Genomic DNA, 17874 nt, shown 5'->3' with positions numbered 1-17874 from the left:
AATGTCAACCGAGTATCTTTCACTTTCATGACTGAAGTTGAAAACCTTGAATGCCTGTTTCCAGGGTAGCCAAGTTGACACATTTGCTTCGATTTTAGATTTTCTTAGCTCATCATTACCAAGCAATTACAAATTGCATATTTTTAGACTTCTCCATTAAAATATTTGGGCCACTGAAACTTTACGGCTCATCGTATACTTTTTGTGGTGATTTATTAAATATCAATTAACTTCTTGTTACTGACTATTTAGGTATTCGTTTTACGGGTTTAATGACTGCCCTTAATAGATCTGACTTCTAAATAATTCAATGCTATATACCCCTGATGTATGTTTTTTAAGATATAGCCTTACAAATATGAGAAATATCTTCTGCTATCCTTATTCGAGTAGATACTTTTAGAGCAATAATAACAGTAATAATTTGTAACCGCCTGTTAATTAAAAATAGCGAAGCGCTAACAAACAAAAATGCTATTTAAAATAAGTTACAACTGTGAATAATTATCAAATTGATTATAAAAAAATGTTACTTTAAAGCTAATTTTTAAACTATTTTTGAAGTGAATTCAAAGCTATGAAGGTAAAGAGTTACAGTTACATTTATTTTTAGTAGATAAATTAACTTTGCAACCCAGTTTACCAAACGTCAAACAACAGAGTGGGACGAAGCTTCGTTTTGTTAAGGCCGCGAACGAGAGAGCGAAAGTCTCGAATGGTTCGGACAGCGAGTCTGTTTTGTTGACGCAGAGGCGCAGCGTTTAAGTGCGCAGGCAGTGCAACGATTATCGTGTTAGCAGGCCACAAAAAAGTGATGTAAATAACACATTAAACATGATACTAATGTAAACAAAGTATGTATTACGTGAACACGTTTCTGGGACGCTATGATAGTGTGTTAGAGAACTAAAAATTTGTGCAAGAGCTATACACAACTCCATAGCAACGATTCTGTGAAAAACTACGACACAAGTGGCCGTCGTCGTCGCGTTTTCCACAATGATTCCGTAACAATTAATATAACTGAATAGACTTTATTATTTAATTCCGTAGGAGGTAATTGTTCAAAGAAGCGTCTGGACTCGAAGACCTTCGTGTATTGGATGTACAGAAAGGCAAGTATGTAGAATTGATCGTAATCACCTTTCACATACCGATCTATATTCACGGTCAAACTTGTTTACTCAATACCTACTTGTTTTATCGATGCACTGTCCACTCATTAAAAACCTACCTACTTATTAATTCCGTTAAGTAAATGCAGTCCTAATCATATTAAAATCAAATGGATATTATTGTTTCACAATCAGATAATTGTTATGAATTTTAGATACTATAATTATTGTTATGATGATGTTTATGTGGAGTTCTTTGTTATGGGGCTCAGCTGTTCGGAGGGCGGGGCGACGTGCGGGGTGCGGGGAGAGACCGGTCGCGCAGGGTATATACCGCGCGAGTGCTCTTGCATTATTCCAGCTCACGTTCATGATATGAAAATATAACAACAGACTCCGTTTTATTGCCCCAATCGGTTAAAGTAGTAGTACTAAAGTGAGCACGGATCACAGTAGATCATAATATATCACAGGATAAATGACCGATATTACAAGAACTACGATCAGATAAAACACTTGTTTATTAAGGAATCTATTGTCGTAGATCAATAATCAAGATGATTATCAATGCACCAGTTTATTGAATTTTAAAAGATATCTCAATATAGAGTTAATTGTATAGATGGGTAGACGACCTTTACTTGATATTCAATTGTTACCGAGGCCCAGCGTGAATACTATTCGCCGAATACCTGGAAAGTAGAGTTGGTAATCTCAATTTTATTGTTTAATGCCTGTTCTACTATCAAAATTGGAACCTTTGACTGCTTCGCGACAGAAAAGACGAGTCGGTTGTAGCTGCCCGTGCTGACTTTAATTTTTTTTTGGGATAGAGGGGTTCTGTTAGCTCAAAGGCATTTAGAGCTTTATACCAGGACAGATGGGCGGTACGAGCTCAGCCAGTAGGGGTCATCATAAGCGGTTACTCTTGGCAGAGCAGTCGTGGTCATGTGAAATTCTTTCTTATTAAAGCCTTGACAGATGTTTTTCATAGTTTATGAACCGAGGCCTAGCGCACACACTCGTTAAGTGCGGTTTCAGTAAGGTCTTTCACTTGATCAGTCCGGCGCATGGGGATTCGTCCATGAGATCTTTTACCACTGACCTTACCCTGAACAACAAGTTTCTCGATAGATGCTGCTGGCAGTAGGGATAGGATTTGCCAAAACCTACCCGAGTGCGAAGGAGATTTGACAGCTCGAAGGCAGCTGCTTCGTGAATGCATCAAATATCGGATCGGAATCGCGACCCACTGAGACGATCCGTCGTGTAACTCAGCGTGATGAATCTATGAGCTAGATAATACTTCCATGAGCTCGATAAGTAGGGCTACCAGAGTCCTTATATCTGCTCTTAGTGCTAGCGTTGCCGGCGTCTCATAAAAATATTAGTGGATCATGCTGCCACCGTAGGCATGGTAGGCAGCGGCTTGGCTCCGCCCCTGGCATTGCTGACGTCCATGAGCGACGGTGAACACTTACCATCAGGTGTGCCGTATGCTCGTCTGCCTACAAAGGCAATAGTGGGCGGTAGTTCTTTTTGACGCTCAACAAGTAGGTATGTACTTTCATTTATGTTGATTTTTTTTTTTGATTTGATTTGAATTAAAAAAAAAACCACCAATTACGAATATGTGTAATTTCTCGATTTTTATTACATGATCTTATTCGAATTCTCGGAAACCGTACAGGTATAAGTATTACAGATATGGGATACATTATAAAACAGCGATAATGCGCATACCTGTTTGAGCATTAATTATGAAACGAAATGAATGAACCATAGGCATCCTCCACACTTACCTACAGGGTGTGTATCGTTCTTGAGGCTGATATATACTTAGTCTGGCCATTAATACTGTTACAATTAAAAATAAAAAAAATATATTGCAAATAACATTTATTATTTTTGCAGTGTGTTAGTTTAATACATAAATATAAAACAATTTAAAGTATAAAAAGCTTATTCGAAGTGGTCTCCATTGGCTGAAATACAGTCCTTTAAACATTGAGGCCAGTTATCAATAGAAGCACGCACTCTTTCCATCGGAAAAATTTTCACTGTCAATCGTACGGATTGTTTTAGGGAATCCAAATTATCATGGCGTTTAGAGCAAGCCGTACTCTCTAAAACTGACCATAAATCATAATCCAGCGGATTAAGATCGGGACTAGACGACGGCCAGTCTTCAGCTCTGATGATGTCCGAAACGTTCGTTTCCAACTAAGACTGCGTAGACCGAGCTTTATAATAAAATAAATAATAAAGAAGTCGGATAGTGCCCACGTTGCACTCTGTCGACTAATTGGGATGCTTCCTTAGAGCTTTGAGCATAAATACGGTCATTTTGTTTGTTAAAATGTTGCTCAATTGTAAAAAAATTCTCATCCGTAAACAAAATTTTTCTCTGACCTCCCTTTGCATACCGCTTCAGTAGTTGTTTCGATTTTACCACCCTATTCTCTTTTAAATTATCAGTTAAGAAATGACAATTACGTCTCTTATAGGCTGCAAGTCCTAAGTCATCTTTTAAAATACGCGACATGGTTCTGGGTGCTATCTTCATCTCCCGAGATAAAATCTTTTACTTTCGGACACGATTTCTTCGAATTCTTTCCCTTACTGCTTTGACCACCTTTTTCGTACGAACACTACGTGGACGGCCAGATATTTTTCTGTCACAAACAGAGGAAGTCTCATTGCACCTATTAATAGCCCGGTACACAAACATTTTATTTGCATTAATTGCATTTGGCTCCATACCTTCTTTGTGTAATGCAATCACAGCGATTCGGTTCTCTTTATCACCCCACTCCATTTTAATATCGCGAAATATTGTACAATGTATTGGCGCCAAAATGAGAAAACTCAATGAGCTATCATATAAAAATGACAGATTCCAAATTCAAATGTAAAATTTGTTTATTTTTAATTGTAACAGTATTTATGGCCAGACTAAGTAAACTGCGAACCCTAATAAACATTATTCATTTATTAAGGTAAACGTAAATAGGTACGTATTTTTACAGCGAGTTCGTATTCAGTGAACCTGCAATTATTGCCATTACTTATTTTATTACGTGCGAAATACGAAGACCATTTAAAAGTTATTACATTTTAAACGTTGTTTGTATTAATTATTGTCGTGATTAAGCGTCGCCGTCTCATCCAGCTGTTCCGATTTATAGAACACTTTTTTTTTCCTACCTATTCTAGTAACCGCGAGGGGTTATTCTAGATTCGCAGAACTAGTAGGTGAACTCACGGGGCTCTAACCTGACGACGTTGCTAACACGGACCCTAGCAAGAGCTTTGCTTCGCAGAATCTACCACCGGATCGGAAACGCGACCCACTGAGAAGATCCGGCGAGAAACTTAGTGGGCTGTGTCTATGGGTTACTTTACTCTTGCTCTTCGTCGCAAGCGACGGGTTCGACGAGATCGGTGACCGGTGCTTGAGGTACCTAAAAGCATCGTTAGTGGATCGGGAGGATCCGAAATGACGTGTAATAGAAGAACACTAGCAATCCAACCTAGCTTCGTTTCGGGTACTGTAATTTATTATTGATCTTATCGAGTTTTATATCTTCATTACTCTGACGTGTAAGCTATATTATTGTAAAATTTCATCAATATGCAGTAGTTTTTGCGGGAAAGAGTAATAAACACACATCCATACATTCTTACAAACTTTCGCGTTTGTAATAAATATTCTTAGGATTCTAAATAAACCGTTCTCTGCTTTATCTTTGATTCGGTCGCTACCAGATCACCCAGAACAACTGCTAGCGAATCACCTAAGGCAATCTGAGAGATTTCCTGGGAATTCAATCGAAATTGGCTCAGCTTTTTTTAAGTGTATATAGAGACACACATAAACTTTTATAGATAGAGGAAACGTTCCAGTATACTGAGTACAGGTACATACATTATGTCTATTTTTGTCGGGGAAACATTCATTTTCGTGTTTAAGCTTAAGAAAGTTGCGTGTAAGACTATCGAAATTTTAAAATAATCCTAAAATATATTTCTAAAGTAACCACTTAACACCGCATAGACTAGCAACTTGTGCCTGCAAAAAATAGAAAAAAAAATGGAACTCTTGAAATTATCTGTGTATATTAAGGGGTTTTTTTTTAAATAGCCATCTTGGGTAAACGAACACTATCCAAATATATTTTGAATGGTTTTAATATAAAAAACCAATTGAGCATTGTTTGACATTGATTTTTAGGATTAGCTTTGATTGTGTATGAACTGTACCTGATAGAAATTGAGTAATTTAAAAATAACACACGCTAAAAATGGAGTGTGACCTAAATTAAAGTCTATTCGAAGCCGCGGTCAGTCTTGCAACGCTTCACACATAAGGTTTCCGCTTACAATAATGACATAAACCGTCTGAAGTCAGTACGTACATAAAGACGTCCCTTCAATTGACTTCCGTAATAATCCCCACAGAAGCGATAGATTAGCATTTTATTTAATTAAGTACTAGTGTATTAGATAGGAATGTGCGTCAGCGCGAGAACGAATACTCAAATTATCTAAATGTCAAGTTAATGTTTAAAGTGCTAGACAAAGATAATAATATGTTAAAGGTAATTAATCGTTTTTTTTCCTACCTGTGGTGATAGCCTTAAGAGGCTATATCGGCTTCACCATAACGTGCAGGTGAGCTCACGGGGCTCAAACCGGAGTGGTGCTAAAACTGGCCATAGCGAGAGCAGTGCTTTGCAGAATCTACCACCAGATCGGAAAAGCGACCCACTGAGAAAATCCGGCGAGGAACTCAGTGGGCTGTGTCTGTGGGTTAATTTGCTCGTCGAGCCCTTCGTCGCAAGCGACGGGTTCGACGAGGACAGTGACCGGTGCTTGTGGTACCTAAAAGCTGCGTTAATGGGACCCGGGAATGGAATGGATCGGGAGGATCCGTAATGACGTGAAAAAGATTAATTGTAAAATTCAAGATAAACTACCCGTAACTTATTCTTTAATGGCTTTTCGATATCTTATTTTTGCGGGCCTTATGTTTAGTAAGAATACGGGCCGCCCGATAATGGGCACGGAGGCTCGATCTACACGATGATCTTTACCTAGAAAGCATTGAACTTCTGACGTCACGCTTTCTTAAAAATATTCCGGGCATCGGACATTCCGCTCCATCATATATTATCAACGAATAGCTTATTACATAAGTAAAAGCAATGATACTGGTTTCTGGACGATACAGGCAGCGAAAAGTAAAACAGAGCGTTCGGTAATCTCAACCGTCCAGGCAATCGTACTCAAACCTCGCTTTAGACCAGCCTTTCCCAAAGTGGGTGATAATGCCCCCTTGTGGGCGCTGCAGGCCTAAAGGGGGGCGGTAAGAGACCCAGAAAAAAATGGGAGCGTTGTGTAGAGGCTTATGAGGCGATTTATAATTTCATCTAGGAGGACTCTTAGACAGCGACTGAGCTCTCGCTATGGTGGTTTTTAGTAAGGTGAAAAAATGGGGGCGCTAAAGAATTTATTCTCAAAGTGGATGGTAGACAAAATAAGTTTGACAAGAAGATAAAATACACCCTACAGCTTAGACACTCCAATCCAATCCCATTTCAGCTTCTTGAACGATTTCATAACGCCTTGTAGGTATATAAAATGATAGAATATGTCGCCCTGAAACAACTTTAGTAACACGGACCAGATAAAATCAAATGACAATAATCATCTCGATATCTGCGATAGCTGTAACCTTTTTTTGAAGTGAAACTTCTTTAGGCGCATGAGGGTAAAATTACAGATGTAACGTCACGCAGGTATGCAACGGAAGTGTCGAAAAAGAGAGCGAGAGCGATCGAGACCGATTGAGAGAGAGTGAGACAGGGCGAACGTAGCATGAAGCAACTAGCCATGGAGTTAGAGTAGGGAGCAAGCAAGTGAGAAAGATCGAGAGAAAAAGAGACAGAATGCTTAGTTCCTACATACTTTAAAACATACGTATAAAGTATTATATTTTTAATACAGCGCCATCTGTGAGATGTTTTAATACTAACGTGTGTAAGAAACTTCTTGTAGTGAATTTTAATTTAGGATATACGTGAAGTTAAAATATAAATTCACAGAGGGCGCTACCTCATACTATAAAAGGTGATTTACAATTATTTACTAATGACAAAATTTTACTAATAATATACTTAGACATTTACGATAACTGTATTTTAATTTTTGAAGATTTCACTTCTAGCACGTGTGAATTGCACACATGTTATTTTTTTTTTCCTCTACCTATGCTGATAGCCTTGAGAGACTATTTCAGCTTCGCCTTGACGTGTAGGTGAGCTGACGGGGCTCAAACCGGAAGTGTGGCTAACACTGGCCCTAACAAGAGCAATGCTTCGCAGCTGTAACTTTACTGAGCATTCAAAGCGTCGGATCTTTCTAAATGGACGAAAGATAATAAATAGGAGTGCTCTGAGGAATTGTTCGAGATGATACCGGCATCTCGTTTTTACCATCGCACCGCCCGCCACCGGAGTAGAGTTCATCCATACTACCTGGAGCCACTGCGGTCATCCACAGTGCGTTTCCAGAGGTATTTTTTGCCACGTACCATCCGGCTATGGAATGAGCTCCCCTCCACGGTGTTTCCCGAGCGCTATGACATGTCCTTCTTCAAACGAGGCTAGTGGAGAGTATTAAACGGTAGGCAGCGGCTTGGCTCTGCCCCTGGCATTGCTGAAGTCCATGGGCGACGGTAACCACTCACCATCAGGTGGGCCGTATGCTCGTCTGCCTACATGCGGTACTAATAATATCTACGGCTAGTAAAATCCTCGCTAAACTAAGGTATCAATCAATACGTGAAATTGTTTTTAAATGCATTAACGTAATTACGAGAACTGATATTTTTTCATTTTACGTAAATTAATTACAATAAATATTAATCTAATCTACAGTTGTTACAATGAATTATAATAATTAATATGATTTCTTTCTAAAAGGTATATTACAAATAGAGATTAACCTTATCATTTATTTTGTTAGCTCTCTGAAAGAGTTGAAGTCTGTACTAGGTTCAAAAACCTGTATTACTGATCTCCAGGCTCCTTCCTTCTTAGGATAGATTTGGATAGGGTATGTCGTGAACAGATATCGCGGGCTAGTGTTGAGAGATCATTAGGTGTTATCATTTAAGTAGGTCATTATGCGTGTGAGTGTGTGAATACGTATGTAGGTACGTGGGGGTTTGCGCGTGTTGTTTTTGTGTGTGTTGTACGAGTAAGTGTGTGTCTGCATCTATGTGTGTATATAAGTACATAGGTGAATGAATTAATAATCTTAATTGCTCTGCGTGTCTATTATGAAAGTACATAAAATCACGTAAGAGATCGAAGTCTCAAATTCTTGATGACAAATATGTATGTAAGCCAATATTTAAACTAACCATAGTGATGCTTATCCCAGCAGATTCAAAATGCACCATGCCACCGGTATATACATATTTCGCTTTCGTCTGTCAGACATCAAAACATCGTAATAATGCATCTATTGTATTTTAAAACCAAAAAGGACCATGTCTATAATCCGTATACAGCGGCGTTACACAATAATTCACCGGTTTCAAGGCACGGAAAATTAAACTGTCCACATAAATAATCTTGTGGTGCAAATGTTTTGCCCGCGTAATAAATGTTTTACGGTTTCCCTTCGAGCTCGCACACGAGAAAGGCTACGTTAGAACGAAAGCGAGACGCGAAAATTTGGAAGCCGATTCTACAAGTCTACTCACTACTACTCATTACTATGTTATTATTACTATTATTTTTACCGGTGTTATGATGTCTTGTGAGTCCGCACGGGTAGGTACCAGTGCCCTGCCTATTTCTGCCGTGAAGCAGTAATGCGTTTCGGTTTGAAGGGTGGGGCAGCCGTTGTAACTATACTGAGACCTTAGAACACATATCTCAAGGTGGATGGCGGCATTGACGTTGTAGATGTCTATGGGCTCCGGTAACCAGTTAACACCAGGTAGGCTGTGAGCTCGTCCACCCATCTATGCAACAAACAAAAAACTGTACACGCCACAAATAAGAAGTGCTTGTTCATAGATACAATTACAAAAGAATGGTTTAGATACTTGGTTTTGAGTTTAACCTTAAGGATTTCCTTTGGTTTTCGGGTTTCGTAGACCTATTTTAAACTATTTTCACGTCCTAAACTCGCTTTTATTATTTTCAATTTATTATTTCTAATATTTCTTATGCTTTATAGTTTTTGTGGTCACAGACAGGAGCTGACGACTACAGTTAATCTTTCGATAAAATTATTGGAACGTTTAATAAAACGATAATAAACTCGAGATTAAGCTGTAAAAGCCGTTTTAATTAACCTCTTATTTGAAATACGTCTGTTGATGAATACTATTGGTTCCGGATGCTTTATGATATATATTATAGCTTTCACTCGGACTGAACCCTTGAAGGAACTGAGTTCAACGTTGCAACCGCACGTACCAGTGCGAAAGCACGCTTCTAAGCTCGGGTTACAACTTAGCTATTGTATAATTTTATTTCATATCACCGAGTGCGGAACAACATAATGTGGGTTTCATTCATGTGCGTTTAAAAATTCACGTCATAGTCAAAAGCCCTTTGAGATTGCAATGTATGGAAAATTCGGAAAAATACATGAAGTCATTTTTTTACGTTGTGGGAAGAAGTTAAAATTTATCAACTCTCAGAACCCACAGAATACAAATAATTCGTTAATAAAATCACTAACAAACTCTCGTACATATAAAATGATTTATCTTCCCTCTCTATCTATCTACTAATCGATTAGAGATAGAGTCCTGATTTAAAATAAAAGAAAATCTAATTCATATGGATGTTACGCCGGTAAAAGTAATGCCATCTATCGTCGATTAGTCGAACGAATATCGAAGGATCTAGTAGTGTCTAGAACGCTCGAAAAGTACAACGCCATCTATTGTCAGATAGCGGAAACACACAATATAGACTTTTGTAGTATATTCTTGACGATTCTAGGACTTTCGTCTCGACTATAAAAGCGTTGCAGAGATGGCACGCAGGCGGTCAATAATCGGAACTACTCGAAGCGATACAGCGGACGGATCACCTGAAGCGAAGCAGAAGAAGAACGAATTGAGAATTTTAAAGTGTTTTAAGTGTTCTAAGTATTGAATACAGTTTTTAAGTTGTACTCCGGTAGAATTTTTATTTATCCCGAATCCTAGCGCGTAACATGGGGTACCTAAATATTTACAGACAGAATGCCTATTTTGGTGAGAGGAATGTCATAGAAGTGAAATCTAAAGTCAGAAAGCAGATATGGTTCAGCAGTGGCGCGACTGTAATTTTATATAAATGTAAAAGTAAAATTAGTTTACGAAACAAAACAATAAGAATTTCACTTATTCGAGAACTTAAGCATTTAGACGACTTACTTCGCTTTGATTTAACGAAACTAATTAGCTTTATCGTCCGGTATAAACGAAATGTAATAAATGAAATGTAATATTACGATTAACTTGCGTGATTTCACACACTCAAAATCGAGGACAAATTTTAACGTTATAAATATTAATAGCGATCACATTGTCGCCGCCTACGGTTAGCGTGGTATGGACATGTGAGGCGTAGAGAGGAGATGTATGGAAATAGTACTGTAAGGTAGAGGGGGAAGGCGTCCATCGAACAAGACATGGATGGAGTGTGTGATGATATGAGAGAGAGAAAGGAGTGAGTGTTGAAATGACGGCTGATAGAAGAGAATGGAATAGAAAAAATCGCTGTGCCGATCCCACCTAGTGGGATAAGATGGAGATAAAGAAGGTGCTTGACGTACCTAAAAGCACAGTTAATGGATGGGGAGGATTCTTAATGACCTGTTAAGGGCGACGTCGACTGTTTACCATTCGGTCTACAGGTTCGGGTATGTGAGAACTGAGAAGGCACTAACCATGACCGCTATTAAATAAATATTTCTTATAATTGTTCATAAAAACATCACTTACTGGTCGTCTTCTCAGACCGCTACCCTTGCTCCACCAATCTGCCTATTTCAGCCGTGAAGCAATAATTGTGAGTTTCGGTTTGAAAGATGCAGGGGTAGCCGTTGTGATGTAAATCTGAGACTCCAGATTGGTGGCGGCATTTACATTGGTTATGTCCATGGGCTCCGGTATCCGCTTAACGGTCAGTTGAGCCGTGAGCTCTTCTAGCTCAGCAATAAAAATTAAAAATAAACTCTAAACAGGTAGGATATAAGGTCGGTAATACGCACGGGTGTTAGGTCCCTCACAGCACCTTCAGTTGTATTGTCTGGAAATGCAGCTTACGTAGAAAGATGAGGCAATAAAACATTCTAAAGTTACGACCACACCGGACGACCTCACCTGATATCCAGAGTGCAACGAACTTTCATCTGCACAATGGCTTTTCTACGATATTAATGGCTATTGTGTTCCCTTGACAAAAGCGATATCGAATAACGCCGCGTTCGCTTTCCACGACATGACGCTTTGTTTAATTTGTCACTTATATTTAATTCATTTAACGTTTAAGTTTCAAACGTTTTTGCTGTGATTCATATCTTTATTATAAAATTGCTTTAGTGCTTAGGGTTTCGGCTGTAAACGATAAGCGCCTATTGGTTAATCTATCTATCTTCTATCTATCTATCTATATATAAGGATATAAAAATGAATTGCTGTTCGTTAGTCTCGCTAAAACTCGAGAACGGCTGGACCCGTTTAGTTAATTTTGGTCTTGAATTATTTGTGGAAGTCCAGAGAAGGTTTAAAAGGTAGATAAATATGAAAATGCTCGGAATTAAATAAAAATAACAATTTTGTTTTTCCTTTGATGTGTCCCCCGTCGGACGGATTCCTTTTGTTTGTTAGTTTATTTTATACAAAAGTTTAAATATTTTATTTATCGATTGAGGCACTACGAAGTCTGCCGGGTCAGGTAGTTGGAATATATTTTGAATTCGGATAAACGGGCAGTTGTCGTAACATAAGTAAAAATTAATACTTAATAGGGCAGTTTTAAAAAAATGTCGTTTTTAAATTAGGTACTTAGATGGGCTCAGCTGGTGCGTCAGATGGTTACCGGAGCCTACGGACATCAACAACGTAAATACGGCCACCCACTTGGAGACAGTACAACGGCTGCCTGAAACATCAGACCGGAACGCATTACTGCTTCACGGCAGAAATAGACGGGGTGGTGGTACTTACACCTGCGGACTCACATGACGCCCTACCACCAGTAAATGCTGTGAGCCGACACGGACCGTTAGCATCGCGCTAATTAGTTCTGCACTGAAGTTTCGTGCGTTCAGTGTGCTTAGTGCGAGCTTTTTAACGTTCTCGATAGCGTAAAAGTTAACTGAAATTTGTATGGAGTAGTAAAGTATGCCTACGTTTGCCGCTAGGGGCGCTGTTCTAACTCCATACAAATTTGAGTTAACTTTTACACCATCGAAAACGTTAAAAAACTTGCACTACGCACAAAAATTTGAATAGTGCGATAGCGTTTACACAATATTGAGACTTGTTGCCCTTATCCGCTCAGGGAATTCGTGGTCATGCCATTAGCATTTGCTAATCTAAAAAAAAAAACAAAAGCAAAACCACTGTGAACTGGATAGATATATAACGGACGTGATTATTTTCAAACGGCAAACGTAAAGTATTATTTCGTGGCAACAACATCTCATTCGGACCACGGTCCTACGTTATACCGAATAAAGTTTAATTAAATCGAAAACATTAGGTCCCCGAAACGGTTTCGTGATGCTCCTCCCACCGCTTATTACGTTAAAAAACCCTGTTTTATCCCCGAATCCATTAGTGGTAAAACTAATTATTAGGTCGGAAAGTTCCGTCGGTGAAACTTATACATATATAGATACACATCTTTTTTTTATTTTTCCTACCTATGTTAATAACCTTGAGAGGCTATATCAGCTTCGCCCTAACGCGTAGGTGAGCTCACGGGGCTCAAACCGGAGCGGTGCTAACACTGGCCCTAGCAAGAGCAGTGCTTCGCAGAATCTACCACCGGTTCGGAAATGCGACCTACTGAGAAGATCCAGCGAGAAACTCAGGGGCTGCGTCTGTGGGTTAATTCGCTTGTCGAACCCTTCGTCGACGGCGTCCGGTGCTTGTGGTACCTAAAAGCACCATGCCCTTCGCCGGGCGATCTATGAATTAGTAGAATTCAGCACATGCTAATATCGTTATTTGTTTTCAAATAAGTTAATACTAGTGTTTTTATTTGACTTTGTATGTTTTTTTACGACCTTTCAATTTCAAGTTGGACTCTTTGTTGTATGGCGGACAGAAATACATATGTAGATTGGTGCCTACCTGTGTGAGCTTACAATACGTTCTACGTTAAATAACTAATAATTTTGTGTTTTGTGACATCTAAAATGTTCCATTTCGAATTTGAATTCAACAAGGAATTGTTGTTATTGTATTTTTTGTGGGTTTCGCGAACTGTAAACGTAATTCGTGGTCTACAAACGACTGTAAAACTGTAGAGTATCCGATACGTCGGAAATAATTAATCAAACACTATAATGGCGACATTGAAATGTAAAAGTATTTTCTAATTACGATCCTATTCGGGTTAAGAAAATCGAAGTCCGAAAAAAACTGACAAAATAAAATTTAGATATAAATTTAAGTATGAATTAATAAATGAAGTTTACAAAAAAAAACCTTTCCAATTTGTTTGTCGCGTTTGTACGGTTTTGTGGAAATAATTAAGTAAATTATACCCAATCAAAACGAACAGACAGCTTCTGGGAATAGTTTCGAGCTGACATGAAAAACAGCACTCAAATAGAATAGTATTTAATTGGAACGGGGCAAGGAGGCTTCGTTTATTATTGGAAACACACCATTTTCCTGAATTGCGAATTACAACCCCTAAATACATTACTAAAATATGATTTTGGTAGATGACAAATACAGTTTATTTCAACCTAGAAGTTATTACATGTGCCCGCAATTTTCGTAAAAAGTGGTACAAAGTTTTTGCTTCACGTATTAATATATAGATTAACAAATCACTATCAGATCTATTATTAATAAGGTTCGCATCCAATATCCAATAAGATAGTATTTTGTCATTTATTCGCCTAGAAATATTATTTTACTTCATGCTTCCATTATTGAAGGAATCATTCGAATTGTTACAAAAACAATTTGTATTTTTGAATTACATTCATCAACAGTATAATTAAATTACAAAAGGGAACAGAAACGTAAATTGTAATAGACTTTTATCAACGTCAAATCTGACGGCCAAGATTATATCGAATGCCCGCTTAATTGGGTCCATTCTCGGGCTAATGAAACTTACCACAATTTCATTGTCACTGATTTTTTACCTGCAACTTAATTAGAATTAGAATGTATAGTAGTCGCCGTGAAAAATAGCGATGTTCATAGCGATGGATACAAATAAGAAAGCGCTTAGAATTTTGAATAATAGTAGCAGCTGTATGAGGATGGGTATAGACACGACAGTTCTTTTTATCTGCTCAGATCCAAAATGCTATAAGCGTTTTAATTTTAACGGAGACAACACTATTATTGATCACGAAGTCATAATTCATTTACGTCAAATGTAAATTCCATATCAGGCCTATATCACGTTCATCTCTGACTTTTATAAATCGTTTTTGTCTTCAGAATATGTTTAACTGTATTCTCCACAATGTCTTTTGCTTTCAGAAACAATATACACACTAGTTTTAAAGGCATTTTGATTGTTCTTGCTTGATCTATACAAAAACTGTAAGGCTTTTGCGATCGAAGCTTCGCGATTGACAACAGTACGGTAACATTTGTGGATGTTTTTTTTTATTGCTTAGATGGGTAGACGAGCTCACAGCTCACCTGGTGTTAAGTGGTTACTAAAGCCCATAGACATCTACGACGTAAATGCGCCACCCACCTTGAGATATCAGTTTTTTTTTTCGGGCAGCAAAGACAGAAATCGACACAATACAATCTATGGTCCGTCGTATAAAGACGCATTTCTCTATTTTAAAACACGCAACGGAATCTCGCAAGCAGTAATCCGATATAATAGAAAGGAAATAGTTAATTTTGCTATTCCCTCGTCCCCGTTGCGAAACATCACAAACATAACGCTCTAGGGATTCACTTTCTCTTGCTCCGAATCCTCTTGGTGTCAACGCTACCTACTGACCCAGTTTCGCTGGAAAATTCAATTATTTTTGTTGTGAATTCTCGATAATAATGAATAAGTAAGCCTGTTGAGTTTGTTATTATAGTACTAGCTGACCCGGTAGACTTCGTAGTGCCTCAATCGATAAATAAAAGACCTAAACTTTTGTATAAAATAAACATAAAACAAACAAAAGGAATCCGTCCGACGGGGGACACATCAAAGGAAAAACAAAATTGTTATTATATTTTTATTTAATTCCGACCATTTTCATATTTATCTACCTTTTAAACCTTCTCTGGACTTCAACATATAATTCAAGACCAAAATTAGCCAAAACCGATCCAACCGTTCTCGAGTTTTAGCGAGACTAACGAACAGCAATTCATTTTTATATATAGAGATTATTTATAGGTGTATATGTGTAATTCTTACTCACTCGTGTTTGTCATTGAATTCCTTTATTTCTCGACCGATTTTGATCAGGAATTTTTTAGCGTGTTAGTATCGGTCTCTGGTTTGAAAATGGACGTGATTTGAATTACGTTAGATGACGCTGTCATATGGTTCTAGGTTGTTTTATTTATTTTCAAGGCAAGACGACGTTCTTCACATTATATGTATGTACCGTCCAAACTGGAATCCATGATAGGGATCCATCGAGCCGTGTGGGCCAATATTAGGATTGCCAGACGTCCCGTACTTCCGGGGACGTCCCGTATTTTAGACTTAATTTAAAATGTCCCGGCGGGACTGACTGTCCCCTGTTCGAACTGTACGATTATAATTATAACGATTTTTATAAATATGTTAAAACCGTTAAAAATATGTTAAAACTGACTTGCTCCTCGGAGAAATATCAAAAAAAATAGAGAATGTCACTATATAAATTTGTTTTTTATTTGTCCCGGGTAAAAAAAGCATTTTATAGAATGAAAAAATCTGACAACCCTAGACAGTATCCTGGTTGCCGTGACAATAACCACTTATCGGGTATTCTTCAGGTATATATTCTCGTCTACTTACAAGGGCAATAAAAACTTATGCCACACGTGCCTATAGGATTCAGTAAGAGCTCAACGTTAGATGGTCTCGATTGGCCGTCTAAGGAAACTTAATTTTGTTTTGAAATGCTCATCAGCCGGGCGGGGCATCGACTTTTTCCACAGCTGCATTTCACTCGATGACGTCAGCGCTGACCCAGTTCTCCGGTTATACGGCTGCATCCACTATTTGGGTTACAGACCGCCAAAACACAAGCCTCGTACCTATACGAGATTACGTGATGTAACATCTTGGTTTATTTACGACTAAAACAGTCTTGGATAAATTAGTTGTTAGAATTTTGTATACCATATAATAATATGTAGTAGTTAGTATTGCAATGGACACCATACGAATTTTTCATAATTAAAAAAAAAATGGGCTAGTTCTATTGTGCGATCATATTCTCTGATAGGTAGGTACATAGCGTTAAAATAATTAGATGACTTCATTAGTCACCAAATAACGCTTTAGATTTAAGCGTTATTTTGTTCCAACACCCTTCAGAAGTTGCGGATAATAATACGGGTCTGTCCCTAATTGTGGTAGGACCTCTTGTGAGTTCGCGCGGGTAGGTACCACCGCCTTGCCTATTTCTGCCGTGAAGCAGTAATGCGTTTCGGTTTGAAGGGTGGGGCAGTCGTTGTAACTATACTGAGATCTTAGAACATATCTCAAAGTGGGTGGCGCGTTTACATTGTAGATGTCCATGGGCTCCAGTAACCACTTAAAACCAGGTGGGCTGTGAGCTCGTCCACCCATATAAGCAATAAAAAAAAAATTCTTCTACGCCTTCCTCTCTAAACTCATTAAATTCTTACTTTGTTTTTAGATTCAATCATATCAATACCAATTACGGTTTTCCAATCGTGTGGCATTCTTTGACACGGCCGCGACCACAACAACTAAAGTATTAACGGAACAATTGAAATAAAATACCTACAATAAACAAATGCAAAACTGAACAGTTATATTAGTTTGACTATGTCCTCTGCGTCTAATATATCTACTGCGTCTAATATGTCTACTACGTCTATTATATTTACTACGTCTAATATGTCTACTACGTCTACTACATCTACTGCTTAACTCGCGAAAACCGAAGATAACAGTATTGCTTGAGTCGTTGAGGAATCATGTTACATCGTTATCACCGCACCAACTCTCACAGGCGAAATTATACCTTTGTACGGCTTGACACAGTCAGCTCGTAAAAGTAACAAAAACATGCACTCGTCAAGCTATTTTATTATTTTACCGTTTTAATTTTTGGTCTGAGAACCAACTTGAAATACACAATGGACATTAATATCTGTATTCTCACGGCTAATTATTACTACAAGTGTGTCAAGCGTTACATATAACCATTGTTTAATACGTACCGTAATGTGACCTTGTGAATGTTTGGTATGGATCGAGAATTGTAAGTTCGAGCAACGGGAAGGTAGATCGGAACGGCAGAAATGCTCGCCCAAATCAGATCGCTATAATCTTGC

At 38.2% G+C, this 17874-nt stretch overlaps 1 protein-coding gene across 6 annotated transcripts in view; it reads left to right on the top strand.

The window, feature by feature from the left end:
- Positions 1–681: 681 nt before the first annotated feature.
- Ypel (Yippee-like) overlaps positions 682–17874 on the top strand; it is a 174021-nt gene continuing 156828 nt past the window's right edge. For 2 of the 6 annotated variants that reach the window (XM_089729467.1, XM_089729459.1), the window contains exon 1: positions 682–1115. The gene's annotated coding sequence lies outside the window, so the exon portion shown is untranslated. Of the gene's footprint in view, positions 1120–17874 lie in introns of all 6 variants that reach the window. The other 4 variants (XM_089729469.1, XM_089729466.1, XM_089729461.1 and 1 more) reach the window with 4 other exon arrangements.

The sequence above is a fragment of the Bombyx mandarina genome, chromosome 08 (genome assembly GCF_030267445.1).
Source record: "Bombyx mandarina strain Sakado chromosome 08, ASM3026744v2".
Classification (NCBI taxonomy): domain Eukaryota; kingdom Metazoa; phylum Arthropoda; class Insecta; order Lepidoptera; family Bombycidae; genus Bombyx; species Bombyx mandarina.
The sequence above is the reverse complement of the archived record's forward strand: the minus strand, read 5'-3'. Positions and strand labels throughout refer to the sequence as shown.